This window comes from Thermobia domestica, chromosome 11 (genome assembly GCF_964235325.1).
Source record: "Thermobia domestica chromosome 11, izTheDome1.hap1.1, whole genome shotgun sequence".
Lineage (NCBI taxonomy): Eukaryota > Metazoa > Arthropoda > Insecta > Zygentoma > Lepismatidae > Thermobia > Thermobia domestica.
In genome coordinates this window covers 236334261-236350132 of record NC_137464.1, presented here as the reverse complement: position 1 = coordinate 236350132, position 15872 = coordinate 236334261, and the positions used below count along the sequence as shown (strand labels likewise).

Sequence of the window (15872 nt, the reverse complement as noted above, 5' to 3'; positions counted from 1 at the left end):
TATATAGAGTACAAGGGAAATCATTACAATTACAAATGCACCGTATGGATGAACAATTTCGGTCAATGCATTGTAATTAAAAGGTTAGAAACTCGAATCCTGATAGAATTTCTTGCTGCAGCGAATGAAGTTGTAGGGGGAATCAGTGGCTCAGTGGTAGAGCGCGTACCTCTAGCTTAAGAAACCCCTGGTTCAATCCCATGCCATATGAGTTTGTGATGGACAACATAGTGTCAGTGAAGTTTTTGGGATTCTCTTTTCCTCCACATTCTCATTCCACTATTTACTCTCTAATCAGTAATTTTCACCGATCTCTTTTGTCCTACAGTGCATAAACATATAGATTGCATTTCATTTATTTCAGATTCAGTAATACGTTTTTAAGCCATTAATTTGAACAATCTCGAGATTTCTTGTATCAACTTCTTAAACATACTCGTTAGGGAAAGATCTGGTACGACAGAAGCCAACAATAAATGATGGCTCTTGTGGTCTAGTGCCTAGCACGTGCCCCCTTGGTGCACGTAGCCCCGGGTTCGATTCCCGGTGGGAGAGCACCAAGAACAAGGTTCAGAAACAGTGTTCCAGGGGGCCACTGCTAGCACTATTCTGTTTATTACTGTATATTATAGACGTATTATTTTGGTCTAATCCGGGTGAGACAGTCTCGGAGCTTCGGGGAGGGTAGTGCCCCCAAAAAAAACATGTCTGGAAGAAACACTGCCAAGAGCCTATTTTCACAATCACTGACTTCGTTAATCACCCGTCTTCCTTAGCCTAAAGAGCATAACCATAGGACATTAAATTAAAATATTTAATTTCAAAACTAGGGGGTGCGGTGGCTCAGTGGTAGAGCGTTCACCTCCGGTGCCTGGGGTCCCTGGTTCGATCCCAGCTCGCGCCGTGTGTTCTTTGTGGTGGACAAACACCTTGCTCGTGAGTTTTCTCGAGGTTCTCCCGTTTTCTCCCACTTTCTTCATTCCACCATTTCACTCATCATCACCGTCTCCTTTAGCCTAACCGGCATAACTGTGGGACGTAAAACTGACAGATTTCTTATCATTTCATTTTTTAATTTCAAAAATAAATGGTAGGGTTATTTTATTTTGTTTCTTTATATTTCTTTTATTTGAGGAAATTCATAGAGGAAGAAAAAAGGGGTTAAGTGCTGTATCACCGGACCAATTTTAGGAAATTTACCAGGTCAGTTGGAGAATCTGTTTAAGTTTGTGAGGAAGAATGAGTGAGTTGAGTAAGGGGAATAGTAAAAGTTAAGAAAATGGTTATATTTGTTAGTTTTTGATGTACGCGGCACCGTATGTGGAGGTAGATGCACTATTTCGCGGAGAGGTACACTTGTTTAACTATACGGATTTATAGATTGTAAAACGTTTTGGGTAAGTCTTAAATTTGCCCATTTCATGTCGAGAACAGAACCCAACCAACCCTTGCGGGGCTTCCACTTACATTATGCATCCGTATAGTAATACTACACACCTAATGTAACGTAATCTGACGTAACTTAATGTAATCCAACCAAATATAACCGAATGCAGTACATTTTCATACTTTTTTCGATTTTCAAATTGGTCTGGCGATTCAGCACTAATGCCGAAAAAAAATAGAAATGTGTTTTCCGAGGTATTACGTGGCTACGGATCTAATCTGTACGTGGTAAATTGGATATTTTTATTTTGGGAGCACTCGCTTCAATGAAAGTGTTTATGATCTTCATGCATATATTTTGTTTCCAACATTTTCTGAACTGCCACGTGTACACCACGTAAAGAAGTTTGATTTGTAAAACGTGATATTTTCTCAAGTAGCACTGAAACCGGAAATGGTAGTAATTTTTATCACTTTTCTTGTTTTAGAAGAGAGATTAGTGAAGAAATGGAATATATTCTTGAGACCCCGATGGCAGACCTTTCTTTATCTTTCTGCAGTGGCGTAGGGAAGGGGAAGCAGAGCCCCCCCCCCCAAAGAGGTCCGGCAATTTACTTTGGTACTTTGATGTTTGTAATTTTTTATATATTTTTATGTTTATATATTTTTTGTTTGTAATTTTTCTATATGTACCTATAACAGCACTTGCCCCCCCCCCCCAAACACACATCCTGGCTACGCTACTGTCTTTCTGCGATGAGCTTTTGTAAGTCAAAAATTTCCTGCAGAAGAAACAATTGTGGGCTTTACATGACTTGAAAAAAGTTCAAACTAGATTTATGCGAGTTGTCCGTGAATGTAAGACATCCACACATAGCAGGCTTGTTTTTACACTTTTCTGTTGGCTATATATATATATATATATATATATATATATATATATATATATATATATATATATATATATATATATAAATATTCCTTTGGCAATTTTTCTGCACAGGCGCGGCAAATTATCTGCGATTACAGCACAGATCGTAGCATGTTCTGCTATGGGTCTTGAGATGCTTAATTGATTTAAGAAAACCTCGCTATCTATTACCGTTTTTACGATATATCAATTAGCGTTAAAATCGAAGGATTTTTTGAGTATCAACTCCATTGACGAATTCGATTCCTATTGACTCTGTGCATCCTGGCCAAGATTGATGGTGATCCATCAAGTAGTTTTCTTTTCTTTTTCTTTTTCTTTTTTTTGTCTCCTGGACGAAGGGGGGGGGGGCAGAGTAAATACATAAAATAGTTTTGACTGGTGAACCTTAAAAACGAACAGTTTCCTCGTATTGAATTAGAAGGTAACGATGATAGCTATTCGCCCCCCAAGGCCAAGTGATTGTTTTTCTTCAGTTTGCGTGTAACATATGAGGTCTAAAATTGGAAATAACTACAATCAGTGGCGGATCTAGGCCGGGGAGAGTGGCCAGTTTTGTGAGTGATACAAAGAATTTAAGCTATTATTTAAATATTTTTGAAAGTTTATAGTAAACCTGATATTACATTTTATAGCCGGGGTTCTGACTGCCCCCTTCCCAGTTTTTACCGTCTAGATCCGCCTCTGACTACAATATATTTAGAGTTTTGTCAAGCACAGGGCCGGATTTAGGGGGGATGCGCCGGAGCACGTGCACCCACCCCCTCCGTTCTGAATATACACTATCTAAAGTAAGAAACTGGCAATGGAAATAGCAATATTTTCCTAAAATTTCATGTCATCTTTCCGTTTCAAGCTTAAAAGAAAGCGGTTTTGCTAAACAATAGTTTAAGTCAGTTCGTCATACACATCACAGATGCCTAAAGGCATTTAAAAAAATTAAATTTGATTCAAATGTACTGATAGTTATTGGTGCCCCCCCCCTCAGAAAATCCTGGATCCGGTCCTGGTCAAGCACAGGATAATTTAAAACGAAAGAATGAAAGGAAATAGACTTTTTTTGTTCGTTCAATCATTTCAATATTTAGAGTACGGATGCGATGAATAACTTGTCTTCAATCTGTAAGAACAATGTTCGAGCTTCTCTCTCCTTCGTCTTCTCAATTGCAAGATTAGGTATCTGAGAGTACTAGCGAAATATTTAATTCTTTATTGAGATTCGAACCTGAAGACACATGAACAAAAGTTCGTTGTATCCGCTCTTTAACCCTATAGCATTTGGTTAAAAATAATGTGTTGTACGAGATCCTATACTAACAAGCTTCCTTGTAAATAGGACTGGTACTAGGTCTAACGGTTTACTAGAAAAAAGAAACTGCAGAATAAGTATCGTTACTGTGAGTGTGTTTGCATATTGTGAGTTAAAATCTCTGGTATGTATTTGTCAGTAATTTCCTGCTGTTACGAACTGAATTTCACTCGCTGTAAATTCAAGTTACGGTACGTTTTTGATTGTAATCTTTCACAGACAGTAAACTTTCTCTATGTATTTGAGCATTTACAGGTAAAGTGCCCATTTTAGGTTGAGAGAGCCCCGATACGACTTCTTTAGCTTATGATGTGCAGTATACGTGTCTTTGGTGAGGGGGAAACTCGGGTTTGATTCCCGGTGGGCTCTTACCACGCGATTCGGATCTCGCGATTAATTGTTCGAGGAGTGATCCAAAAATAATGATAGCTAGTTAAAGAGTATGTAGTGCAACAGTTATGGTTTAAAGTTACATTTATTTTTCTACATAGTGTCTTAACAAGTCGATACATTTAGTCTGTCCTTTTTCTAAACACTATATATAGAGGAAAAATCTTTATCTTAACCCTCTCAAAATATTTCCACAGAGATGCCCTCGCTATCATCTTAAAATTTCTTGTGTCTGAGTTTTTCCTCGAGCCGGGGAAAGAGGTAAAAATCACTGGGGGTTAGGTCTGGAGAACAGGGCGGGTGTTCGGACAGTTCGAAATCTCTTCTTGAGTGATACTTGATGATAGCTCTCACTTCGTCTTTCTCCATTTTCGTGTTACCACCTCCACTACTTGTATTCAAATAAATATCTCCCAGAAATGATTACTTATATATCGTCGCATGAAAACCAGAGGACGTATTAATAAGGATTTAACACGTTATATGGTTTATTACCTTCATATGTTTATGTTCCCTTTTAAATTTGGGAATTATCAAATAACAAAATTCGGTAAACGTTTTCTAGGACCCGGTGTTCCTCTTATGTAGATGTTGATGTAGATGTTGGTGTTCCTCTTATGGCCAAATATTCAAAATTTAAAGGTTATTGACCTATTTTTTGATACGGCTTTATTATTGAATAAGTACAGGATTTATTACTTTTTCATAAGACACAGGTGTATTTGTGTACCAATCTTAAATTTTGGGAGGGGGTACATTTCTTATTGTCATATCAATAATTGGTAATTGTTCTTAAAATTGGATAGTATCTCATTCATTGGGTAAATCATTGTCAAATATGAGTATGGTCACGTGATCAGTTATTGACTTATGATGGGATTAGGAGTCCAGGACATTGGTACATTGAAACTTTGTAGGATAATTTGAGAATTGTCAAATGAAATTACGTCATTGGTTTTAATTACTCCCGCCAAATATAAACGTAAGCAAGACGTTGTACCACGTGATTTTCCTTGATGAGGTAGTGTACAGGGATTCATTTCCTTTGTTGTGGTACTTCTTAAGTTAGAGTACACACTTCTAGAAAACAGTTGGTTTTACTCAGGTAAACAATTGACGGACATTATTGACCTTACTGAACATATAATGATATGATTAACTCTAAGACTTAGGTATATGGTCACGTGATCAGTTATTGACTTATGATTGGATTAGGAGTCCAGGACATTGGTACATTGAAACTTTGTAGGATAATTTGAGAATTGTCAAATGAAATTATGTCATTGGTTTTGATTATTCCCGCCAAATGTAAACGTAAGCAAGACGTTGTACCACGTGATTGTCCTTGATGAGGTAGTGTACAGGGATTCATTTCCTTTGTTGTGTAACTTCTTAAGTTAGAGTACACACTTCTAGAAAACAGTTGGTTCTACTCAGGTAAACAATTGACGGACATTATTGACCTTATTGAACATATAATGATATGATTAACTCTAAGACTTAGGTATATCAAGAGAAGTATTCTTTAAATTTGGGAATGGTGATAAACAGAATTTAACATAAGGCGCGAAATTTGAAACAATACATTGAACTTTAGTCACAGCTCATAGTCTAAGATCATTGGTGGTGATTGATTTGACCTTGAGCTTTAGAAATCTGATAGCTAACCTTATTGAATCTTATGACTCAGACGAAAGGCAATACATACTACAACAGTTTGAAATTGAATCATAAGGTGATGTAATCTGACACTAGCAAAGTTATTGTTAATGCAATTTGATTGGCTGATCACTATCTTTCCTGCAATCTGATTGGTTGATGATTTTCAAATCTTTGCTGCATTCAGTTTTAAGTTTTGTTTAACATTTAAAAATCTTGGCTTCGTTCAACATTTTGCACTCACTGATAAATATGATCAAAACCGTTTATTTGTTAATCGAATAGTTAAAAAACCGGATAAAGTTTGACGGTTAACCGTGAAACGTAAAATTTTTAGTTTGAAAATTTTTTGTTTGAAACTGATAATTCTTGCTTTCAAATTTTTGCTTGAATTTTTTGTTTCAGAATTTTGTTTGAAATCTCTTTGACAACTTTTGTTTCAAAATTTTTTGTTTAAAAATTTTTCGTTTGAAATTTTAAAAAATTTTTTGTATCAAAATTTTGTTTAAAATTTTTTGTTAGAAATTTTTGTTTGAAATTTTTCGTTTCCAAATTTTTTTGTTTGAAATTTTTCGTTTCAAAATTTTGTTTGAATTTTTTTCGTTTGAAATTTTTTGTTTGAATTTTTTTTGTTTCCAAGTTTTTTCGTTTCAAATTTTTTTCAAAATTTTGTTTCAAAGATTTTTGTTCGAAATATTTGTTTGTAAACTTTTTTGTTTGAAATTATTGTTTGGAAAATTTTGGTTTGACATCTTTTAAGTTGTGCACTCATTAGTAAAGAACCGGAACTGTTTAGAACAAAAACCTTTGACAACATTGTTTTTTCATGATGCAATAGTACACGTCAGAACATGCGACTGTACTTGAAATGAAAAGACACAAATCATTGAAATGGATCATTTTATTACACTCCACATACATCCATACCAGATAGTGGATCTGGATATTGTCGATACAATGTATTTTGAACTTCTTGCACCAGTTTGTCTTGAGCGTATAATTTTAATTCCAGTTGAAGTCTTTTAAGGTCTATTGCAATATCAATTGGTGGAAACTCAATGTCCATTTGATCACAAATAAACTGTTTATCAATACAGGTATGCACCCACGAACGATGTTGACAACCATCACAACATCTAGATACATGTACAATATGCATGACACATTTTTCAAAATAGTACTTTTTCAGGAATATGCTAGTTTTGATGCAGACTTCCACTGCATGTTTAACACACTGAAATACGCTGATGAATTTGTTCCATTCCGTTTGCGTTAGATACACCATGTTGCGAGGGACATGCAATGTACTCTTTTTACGTAACAGCACCATCTTCTCTTCAAGAACTGTAAGCAACACCAATTCATGATTTGAGCCTAATGATTTTACTATGGTCACATTTAGCTCATCATGAAAATAATCGTTCATTTGGTCGATTCGTGAACATAATATTTGTCATTCTTCACAGGTCAGTTGTACACCAAATTGTTCTGCTTTGCCCAATCGAATCACTGGTTCAAATGTTCTAGCACTGATACCAATCATCACATGTTTTGTTTGAAATATATTTATTGGATAATAGCTTGCGAAGATGAACTTTTTATCTTTATTCTTTCCTCCTTGAACGCACTTGCTCAAATGATTTCGTGGGATGACACTGTATTGGTTGATTTATAGAACTACGGCTGACGTCATTGGAAAGGAATGTGCTGACGTTTGAATTCATGATTTCATCACAGTTGCTGACGTCATGCTGACAAACCAAATTCATAGATCGCATTCTGCATACAGCTACGTCTGACGTCAAAGGAATGTGCTGACGTTTGAATTCATGATTTCATCACAATTGCTGACGAAACCGGCTGTGTACTAAGTTCAAATTGATGACTTCGACCCAAGAATCCTTTGTAACATAAAGATACAGATCCAGTATTTAAGAAACGCAGCAGTTCTTGTTTTGATGCTTCCATGGGTAAATATCTTGCTGGTAAGATTATATTCTTATCATTTTCAACCTTCACTACGATTCTTAATCCAAACTTTGTAGGGATTTTTTGGCTAGCTAAGATTCTATAAGATACATTCTGTTGTAAATCAGTAATCTTGGTAAATGATTTCATCACATCACGTATGTTTAGAAACTGCAGACAAGTAGCCATGATGACGTTATCATGAATACTAACTCGAACGATACTTATATATGATACAAAACTGATGACGTTGCATTATCATGTTCTGACGTGTACTATTGCATCATGAAAAAACAATGTTGTCAAAGGTTTTTGTTCTAAACAGTTCCGGTTCTTTACTAATGAGTGCACAACTTAAAAGATGTCAAACCAAAATTTTCCAAACAATAATTTCAAACAAAAAAGTTTACAAACAAATATTTCGAACAAAAATCTTTGAAACAAAATTTTGAAAAAAATTTTTGAAACGAAAAAACTTGGAAACGAAAAAAATTCAAACAAAAAATTTCAAACGAAAAAAATTCAAACAAAATTTTGAAAAAAAATTTCAAAAAAAATTTGGAAACAAAAAATTTCAAAAAAATTTCAACAAAATTTTGATACAATTTTTTTTAAATTTCAAACGAAAAATTTTTAAACAAAAAATTTTGAAACAAAAGTTGTCAAAGAAATTTCAAACAAAATTCTGAAACAAAAAATTCAAGCAAAAATTTGAAAGCAAGAATTATCAGTTTCAAACAAAAAAATTTCAAACTAAAAATTTTACGTTTCACGGTTAACCGTCAAACTTTATCCGGTTTTTTAACTATTCGATTAACAAATAAACGGTTTTGATCATATTTATCAGTGAGTGCAAAATGTTGAACGAAGCCAAGATTTTTAAATGTTAAACAAAACTTAAAACTGAATGCAGCAAAGATTTGAAAATCATCAACCAATCAGATTGCAGGAAAGATAGTGATCAGCCAATCAAATTGCATTAACAATAACTTTGCTAGTGTCAGATTACATCACCTTATGATTCAATTTCAAACTGTTGTAGTATGTATTGTCTTTCGTCTATGAGTCATAAGATTCAATAAGGTTAGCTATCAGATTTCTAAAGCTCAAGGTCAAATCAATCACCACCAATGATCTTAGACTATGAGCTGTGACTAAAGTTCAATGTATTGTTTCAAATTTCGCGCCTTATGTTAAATTCTGTTTATCACCATTCCCAAATTTAAAGAATACTTCTCTTGATATACCTAAGTCTTAGAGTTAATCATATCATTATATGTTCAATAAGGTCAATAATGTCCGTCAATTGTTTACCTGAGTAGAACCAACTGTTTTCTAGAAGTGTGTACTCTAACTTAAGAAGTTACACAACAAAGGAAATGAATCCCTGTACACTACCTCATCAAGGACAATCACGTGGTACAACGTCTTGCTTACGTTTATATTTGGCGGGAATAATCAAAACCAATGACGTAATTTCATTTGAAAATGATTTACCCAATGAATGAGATACTATCCAATTTTAAGAACAATTACCAATTATTGATATGACAATAAGAAATGTACCCCCTCCCAAAATTTAAGATTGGTACACAAATACACCTGTGTCTTATGAAAAAAGTAATAAATCCTGTACTTATTCAATAATAAAGCCGTATCAAAAAATAGGTCAATAACCTTTAAATTTTGAATATTTGGCCATAAGAGGAACATCAACATCTACATAAGAGGAACACCGGGTCCTAGAAAACGTTTACTGAATTTTGTTATTTGATAATTCCCAAATTTAAAAGGGAACATAAACATATGAAGGTAATAAACCATATAACGTGTTAAATCCTTATCAGACGGGGTCAATAACCTCCAAAATTTGATTTTTGGTAGTTCTTTACCCATGAAAGGGAACGATGTGGACCATCCAAATTTATAGTGGTACATATTGAGGTCCTGTACTATGATACCAAATGCTTATATTAAACAATTTCTAAAACCGAGTGGATGAGCCAAGATACCCCTCCCAAATTTTTAAAGTATGCGTCAATGTACCCATGTCTTATGATAGGAAATGAACCCATGTACATGACCATATAACCATATAAGGTAATAGAACATCATCAAAGGGGAGAAATTGGGCCAAAAACCAAACACATGGTACAACATATTGCTTATGTTTATATTTTAGCAATTTTTACCCATGAAAGGGAACAAGGTGGACCACCCAAATTTATCATGATACATATTGAGGCATGTACTATGATACCGAATCCCCTCCCGGGGTGCATCAATGTACCCATGTCTTATAATAGGAAATGGACCAATATATACATGACCATATAACCATATAAGGTAATAGGACCTCATCCAAGGGGATAAATTGAGCCAAAACCAAACACGTGGTTGTACTAAAATTTGGCAATTTCGTACCCATGAAAGGAAACGAGATGAATCACCCAAATTTATACTAATCTATATTAGGGTCCTATACTATAATACCAAACATGTAAAAGGGGCAATTTCCAAAATTAAAGGGATGGGCCAAAGTACTCCTCCCGGGTGCACAAATGTACCTATGTCTTATGATAGGAAATGAATCCCCATACGTGACCATATAACGATATAAGGTAATAGGACCTCATCCAATGGAATAAATTAGGTAAAAAACGAAACACGTGGTACAACGTATTGCTTACGTTTATATTTTGGCAATTTTGTACCCCTAAAAGGGAATGAGTTTATAGTAATGTATATTAGGGTCCTATACTATTATACCAAATGTTTAAATTGGGCAATTTCCAAAATTTAAGGGGTAGGCCAAGGTACCCCTCCCCGGGGTGCATTAATATACCCGTGTTTTATGAAAGGTAATGAACCCCTGTATACGCCCATATAACCATATAGGATAATAACACCTCATCAAAGGCGATAAATTAGGTCAAAAGACCAAACACGTGGTTGTACTAAAATTTGGTAATTTTATACGCATGCAAGGGAACGAGGTGGACCACCCAAATTTATAGTGATACATACTAGGGTTCTGTACTATTATACCAAATGTTTAAATTGGGCAATTTCTAAAAATGAAGGGGTGGGCCAAGGTACCCCTCCCAAATTTTTAAAGGGGTGTACCAATATACCCATGTCTTATGAAAGATAATAAACTCCTGTATACGCTCATATAAACATATAAGGTAATAGGACCTCATCCAAGGGGATAACTTAGGTCAAAACCAAACACGTGGTACTACGTATTGCTTACGTTTATATTTTGGCAATTTGTTACCCCTAAAAGGGAACGAGGTGGACCATCCAAATTTATCATAATACATATTGGGGTCCTATACTATAATACCAAATGTTTAAATTGGACAATTTCCAAAATTTAAGGGGTGGGCCAAGGTACCCCTCCCAAATTTTTCAAGGGGTGCATTAATATATCCATGTCTTATGAAAGGTAATGACCCCTGTATACGTCCATATAACCATATAGGGTAATAACACCTTATCAAAGGGGACAAATTAGGTCAAAACCCCCGAAATTTCAAATTTTGGCAATTTTTTTACCCATGAAAGGGAACGACATAGACACCCAATACTGATAGAGGTACATACTATGGTCCTAGGCTACCATACCAAATTTTCAAATTTGGCAATTTCCAAAATTTAAGGGGGTGGTCCTATGTACCCCTGCCAAAATTTAGGGGGTGGGCCATGGTACCCCTGCCAAAATTTAGACGGGGTGGTCCTAAGTACCCCTAGGTCATTGACCCCGGGCCAGGTCATTGACCTTTGACCCCGGTCATAAAAGAGAGTGAGGATGAGTCATTCGCGCCGGGGCCTACTACTCATACAGTAGCAGAAATAGAAACTCCAGGCCTCTCTGACAGACAGAATACTTCTTCATTGAAGAAAATGGCGCTAGTTCGTTTACACAGTGTAGGGAACATTTTTATGGAGTTTCTATATTTGCTCGAATCCTTTCGTACTGAAGGGTCTGAGGGTTCTCACCGCTGCCAGTGTATGTTTAGGATTATCTTGACATCGAAGAGAAAAAAAAAACACAGTGGTTCACTGTTACAGCGTTCACCTGTGGAGTAAAGGGTCCCTTCTTCAATGCCAGATCATGTAAGTTTGTGGTGCATGCATCAATTATTTCATAAAAATTCACTTTCTTAGCCATCCATATTTATGTCATTTAACTTACAAGGCATAAGCGTAGGACGTAAAATTGAAATATTTCGCTTTTTAAATTTCATTTTGAGGCTAAAGAGAAAACTTCCTTTATGCAGAATAGAAAGTGGATAAAGAAGTATCCAAATTCAGATGTTCTTTTTAAAAAAAAAAAAAAAAATTGAACAAGAAGTGGCAATTAACAGTGACAGATGTCGCTTTTTGGTTCATAAAATGTCGAAAAACTGGGATATTTCGAATGTTACTCGGAACAAGAAGTAGAGTTTTCAGAATAGTTAAAATTCCAACCATCACACGTTACGAATCAAACGTCATATCACTGGTTTGCTAGGGACATTTTAGCTCTTAGCAGTGGCGCACCCACGCGGGAGTCCATTCGTCCAGACCTTCCCCGCAAACTTCGAGATTCACTATTATAATATTTCTAAGAGTATAAGTGACAGTACTTAGCAATTGCTTATAGTCTTTTCGAGTGCAGAATAACACTAGTTGAATGTTACATAGACGGGGTCTCTTGTATTATTGAACACTCAAAAAAAAATTTTAAAAAATCTAAATGCACATCTGGCTTTTGGATATTTTTAAATAATCTTAATAATTTCGCTTCAGATCTGTTTCAGTAAGCAGCCGGTAAATTGTGGAACGTAGACCTACAAACTAGGGACATTGTTTCAGCATATTTTGAAGAAGTCTATCTTCTGTAAAGTTTCAAATACTGTTATATCCGCTTTCATCTCGGTTTTGGCTGAATTCCAAGTCGTTTTCAAATGGATAGACAGCGTGGAGACAGGTCGCAGCATTGCAGTGACAAATGTACGTACCAACTTGTAGCCTCTGTGAAGCTTTCAGATCATAACACAGACCCAGGCGGTTTCACTTTTCTTTGGTATGTATTCAAACACGTACTTTGTTAGTTGTTTAAGTAATATTAATGGATTTGTTTGAACTTTCTGTATATCTGCGAGATGGCATTATTCGAATTCTCGAAATCCCGGAGTCAAGAAGAGGAGGACACTATGGCTCAGTTGTAGAAGGAGTGTGGTTTTGATCCCAGGTCGTGTTGGTTTCTGGTGAACAACACCGTACCCATGAGTTTTCTATGGTTTTTCCCCATTTTCTCATTCCACCAATTCTTTTTAAATCATCAATTTTCATAAATTATCCATCCCCTTTAGCATGTAGGAGTAATCTTGGGATGTAAAACTACATACTTTATTTCATTTTTCCGAAATCTTACCTAATTTCCAAAACACTATCCAGTACTCGTTTTCTAAATTTGTAGGAAACGTAGAAAAGTCTGAAGAAGCTTGTCTATGACCGTAATTTGTTTCAAGGATTTATGATGTGGATACCATAGGCGTGCGCAGAAACAATGAGAAAAAATACTTCCGCTAATGCTTTGGCATCATCCAAAAATATGTTGAGCTCCTCCGTGGCTAAGCGCGGAGCCCCTTTGGCGCGGGAGGCCTGGGTTCGATTCCCGGGGCGGGAGCTCATATGGTTCGGATTTCACGTTAATCAGTAGGTCCACGTCTCATATAGCCTCGCTGCTGATCGGGACGTTAAACTCAAAATCAACTCAACTCAACTCCAAAAATATGTTAAACGACGCAAATTTTAAACCGATGAAGGGGGAAACGGTGGCTCAGTGGTAGAGCGCACTGCATGAGGTCCCTGGTTCGATCCCTGGACAAGAAAGTTTGTATTGGACAACATCGTGCTTGTGGGTTTCTCAGAGTGCTCTATTTCGTTCCCCTTTCTCATTCCATTAATCCTTGCATCATCAATCACTTGCGTTAATCATCGTCTCCCTTAGCCTAACAGGCATAATCGTGGAACGTTAAACTCAAAGATTTCTTTTAATTTTGAACTGATTCATGATCTTTTTAACTTAGCTAAAAATAGGACTACCTTTTCCGTCTTCCGAAGACCCATACACACTTTTTTTAGTGCATAAGCTCACCTGACCTAAAGCTGAGTTCACCTTCCAGCCTTATATACTTAAAAAATAAAAAAAAAGAAAGAAAGGAAAAGAAAAGCTTGAGAGTATTTAATCCAAGCGTTTGCAGAGGGCATGATTTGTATTGGAAGCTGCCAGTTGAATATCATCGTGTAAAGTAAAGTCCACTGTTAGATCAGGCTATGAACGCCCAAGGACTATATAGGGTGTTCTAAATATAGCGCCCACGGACTACGGATGAGCACAATTCTACAAGTCGAAACAAAGTGAAAAATATAAACAATTATATACATTTCGGGTCCTCGTCTGGAGACGCGAATTGCACTATGTGGCAACGTCGCAGATAAAGAACAACAAAGAAAATCCACCAATTTATCAAACAGATACAGCGATTCTTCCCAAATGGAAGTTAAAGTCGATATACATTGATACTAGCACCACTTATTAGCATAACAATCGATGTAACTGCTAGATAATTTCGTAGAGCAATGTTAATGGTTGTGCGACGCTGGCATCAGGGCGGATCCAGGGGGGGCGATCGACCTCCGCAGAAGAGGAATTTTTCTTATTTTATATATAAATAAAACCCATCCCAGAGTTTGGAGCTGTTAAAAGTAGCTCTAAGTAGCAGTACTACAACCCCCCCCCCCCCAGAAGTCCGCCTCTGACTGGCACAAAGTGAAATTTTGATTCTTTATAGTGGCTGAAGGAGGCCCTGAAAGGCATGCCATTATATAGAATTTTCACTTTATTTTGACCTGAAGAATAGCGTTCTGTTGTTCCTGGGCGTTTTTTTAAAGAACATCTGATATATATATATATATATATATATATATATATATATATATATATATATATATATATATATATATATATATATATATATATATATATATATATATATATATATATATATATATATATATATATATATATATATGGAGAATGTAGTCAACAGCAGGCTCCAGCCCTTTTATTCCCCCAGGTTGAAACAATTCGACTCCTAACTTTTGACTCTCTATATCCTGGCCAGAATTCTTTGTGATCGTCATCCATTAAGAGTCTTCATCTCGGCGAAATTAAAATACCGCTGATTTTACAGTAATTATGTGATATCTTCAAATACATAAAAGATAATTGAAATATGGAACAAGAGCACCCTAGACAATATTATTTTGCGTGAGGTACCGTTATCACAAGTCACCTAGTGGCTTTCCGTTTTCAGCTGTTTAGAAACGCGAAAATAAATGCCGATTTTCAAAATGGCTCGAAATCGAAAGCAGATAAGTGAGTCGTGATGATAACGGTTTCTCATGTAAAATAATATTGTCTAGGGCGCTCTTGTTCCACATTTCGATTATCTTTTATCTATTTGAAGATGTCACATAATTACTGTAAAATTAGCGGTATTTTAATTTCGCCGGGATGAAGAGACTTAAGTAGTTCTTGGGACTTATTGACCCCCGAAAATAAAGACACACGGGCAGATAGGGTAAGTATAAAAGTATTTTGATTGGTAAATCAAACTCTTTAAAAATCAGAGTTAGAATGGCTTCTGTTGGTATCTCCAAGAGCAGTGATGGCGCGGCTTGCCCGGTTCATTACGGGCATGACTTTTGTCCGAATCTTACGGGTGTAGGAATGGTGACCAGTGACCCGGATGTAGCCAATGTATCAGCTTGACAGGATGATTACTGCATAAGTTCATGATAGATTAATGATGTCCACTACTCGAACTCAAGTATTAATGTGTTCAACTCCCTATGTGACATCTCTTACTGCAGGTTCTTGAATATTTCACATACAATTTAATGTTTATTCACACTACCATACCTTACCTTTCCTTATCTTACCACTTGTTGCTACAGCCTTGGGTGGGCTGTAGCCTCTTCCACTATTTGCCTCCACTCTTCCCGATATCTGCATTTTTCTTTTCATCCTCGAACCTTCAATTTTTCCATGTCACTTTCTACTCCGTCCAGCCATCTGATTTTGGGGCTTTCTTTTCTTTTGCTGAAGTAGAGTCTTTCATTATTTTGTATATTCATACTACCATACTGAGAAATAAGTAATACATGAAT

At 36.0% G+C, this 15872-nt stretch overlaps 1 protein-coding gene across 3 annotated transcripts in view; it reads left to right on the top strand.

Moving 5' to 3' along the window:
- Positions 1-15872, top strand: part of Npl4 (nuclear protein localization 4) — a 267388-nt gene that overhangs the window by 187661 nt on the left and 63855 nt on the right. The window lies entirely within an intron of this gene.